This window comes from Ornithorhynchus anatinus, chromosome 7 (assembly GCF_004115215.2).
Source record: "Ornithorhynchus anatinus isolate Pmale09 chromosome 7, mOrnAna1.pri.v4, whole genome shotgun sequence".
In the NCBI taxonomy this organism is placed as follows: Eukaryota; Metazoa; Chordata; class Mammalia; order Monotremata; family Ornithorhynchidae; genus Ornithorhynchus; species Ornithorhynchus anatinus.
This window is the reverse complement of record NC_041734.1, coordinates 76,998,853-77,001,740: the sequence shown is the minus strand read 5'-3', so window position 1 is coordinate 77,001,740 and position 2,888 is coordinate 76,998,853.

The window sequence follows — 2,888 nt, the reverse complement described above, 5'->3', positions numbered from 1 at the left end:
GGCGGGGGCGGCAGGGCGGGGGCGGCGGGCGGTGCGGACGCTGAGCGGGCGCTGCGGCCTGTGCGGAGGCGGCTCCCGGGCCCACGGCACCACACGGCGGCCGCCCACACTTCCGCCCCGCCGACACGCGTCACTTCCGCTCCGCGGCCCCGCCCGCGGGGCAGCCTGGGAGAACCCGCCCCACCCGCTCCCCCGGCGCACGCCACGGACGGACGGACGGACGGACGGATGATCGGAGGGGGGGGGGGGGGCGCCTTGGGGTGGGGGCGGGGCCTGAGGGGGGGAAGGGGCGGGGATTGGACGGGGCTGCGGGGGGGGCGGGGCCTGAGGAGGGAAGGGGGGAAAATGGGCGGGGCCGGGGAGCGGCGGCGGGGATTGGGCGGGCTTTGGGGTGGGGGCGGAGTCTGAGGGGAGAATGGGCGGGGCTGCGGTGGGGGCGGGGCCTGAGGGGGGAAGAGGGGGAATGGGCGGGGCTTCGGGTGGGGGCGGGGCCTGAGGGGGGAATGGGCGGGGCCTGAGGAGGGAAGGGGGGAAATGGGCGGGGCCGGGGAGCGGCGGCGGGGATTGGGCGGGGCTTCGGGCGGGGGAGGGGCGGGGTTTGGGCGCTCGAGGGGCGGGGCCTGGAGGAGGGGGCGGGGCTGGGGGCGGAGCGTTCGTGAAGGGATTGAATCGAATGAATGAATGAATGAATCCCTATTTTTGTTTTGTTTTGAAAGAGAAAGTAAAGTACAAGAAGCAGCGGGGTCCAGTGGCAAGAACCCGGGGTTGGGAGTCACACGTCCTGGGTTCGAATCCCCACTCCGCCCCTTGTCAGCTGTGCGACTTGGGGCAAGTCACTTCACTTGGGCCTCAGTCCCCTCATCTGTCAAATGGGGATGAAAACTGGGAGCCCCACGAGGGACGGGGACTGCGTCCAACCCGATTTGCTTGGATCCACCCCAGCGCTTAGGACAGTGCCTGGCACATAGATAAGCAAGCACTTGACAAATACCGTAATTATTATTATTATTTCTTTACTGCACTTCTCTTCCCTGGGCCTCAGTTCCCTCATCTGTCAAATGGGGGTCGGGACTGCAAGCCCCACAGGGGACAGGACCTGTGCCCCCCCCCCCCCCCATTTGCTGGTATCCACCCCAGCGCTCAGTACAGTGCCGGGCACATAGTAAGCACTTGACCAATACCCTAATAGAAGCAGCTTGGCCTAGCGGATAGAGCCCGGGCCTAGGAGTCGGAAGGTCATGGGTTCTAATTCCGACTCCGCCACTTTGCTGTGTGACCTCGGACAGGTCGCTTCACTTCTCTGCGCCTCGGTTCCCTCACCTGGAAAATGGGGGTGAAGAATGCGAGCCCTATAGGGGACGGCGACTGTGTTCAACCGGATTATTTTGTATCTACCCCAGTGCTTAGAACAGTGCCTGGCACAGAGTCAGCGCTTAACAAATACCAACGTTATTATTGTCAGCTGTGTGACTTTGGGCAGGTCACTTAACTTCTCTGTGCCTCAGTTCCCTCATCTGTAAAATGGGGATTAAGTCTGTGAGCCCCACGTGGGACAACCTGATTCCCCTGTGTCTACCCCCGTGCTTAGAACAGTGCTCGGCACATAGTGAGCGCTGAACAGATACCAACATTATTATTAAGTGGCAGAGAGCCAGGACTAGAACCCATGACCTTCTGACTCCCAGGCCAGTGCTCTAACCACTAGACCATGCTGCTTCTCACTTTCCTGCTGTGTGAGGCGCCGGTTTGCACCTCAGAGGCTCATTCATTCATTCATCCATTCATTCAATCGTATTTATTGAGTGGTTACTGTGTGCAGAGCACTGGACTAAACGCTTGGGAGAGGACAAGACAGGAACAGTCACATTCCCTGCCCACAACGAGCTTACAGTCTGGGATTGGCAGGGGGAGACAGACATCAATACAGATAAATAAATGGCAGGGATTTACCTAGGTGTCGTGGGGCTGGGAGGGAGGAAGAAGGAAAGGAGCAGGTCAGGGTGATGCGGAAGGGAGTGGGAGATGAGGAAAAGTGGGGCTTAGTCTGGGAAGGCCTCCTGGAGGAGCTAGGCCTCCTCACCCCCCTACTGTGGGAGGCCCACGGCACTCACGTTTGTGTCTATAATTCTATTTATTTTTATCGATTTATTCTTTTTATTTTATTTTGATGCTTTGATGTGTATAGAATCTATCATTCTATTTATTTCTAGGGATGCCTGATTACTTGATTTGATGTCTGTCTCCCCCCCCCCTCCCCGACACCCCCAGACTGAGCCCGTCGTTGGGCAGGGACCGTCTCTATCTGTTGCCAAATTGTCCATTCCAAGCGCTTAGTACAGTGCTCTACACATAGTAAGTGCTCGATAAATACGATTGAATGAATGGCTGAATTGTACTTTCCAAGTGCTTAGTACAGCACTCTGTGAATGAATGAATGAATGAATGAATGAATGAATGAATGAATGAATGAATGAATTCAATAGTATTTATCCAGTGCTTACAGCCGTGTGACTGTAGGCAAGTCACTTCACTTCTCCGTGCCTCAGTGACCTCATCTGTAAAATGAGGATGAAGACTGTGAGCCTCACGTGGGACGACCTGATGACCCTGTATCTCCCCCAGCGCTTAGAACAGTGCTCTGCATGTAGTAAGCGCTTAACGGATACCAACATTATTATTATTATTATTATTATGTGGATGGATGGATGGATGGATGGATGGATGGATGGATGGATGGATGGATGGATGGATGGATGGATGGATGGATGAAAGAATGGATGGACAGATGAATGAATAAATGAACGGATGAATGAATGAACGGACGAATGAATGAACGAATGGATGAATGAATGGACGGATGAATTAATGAATGAACGAATGAATGAATG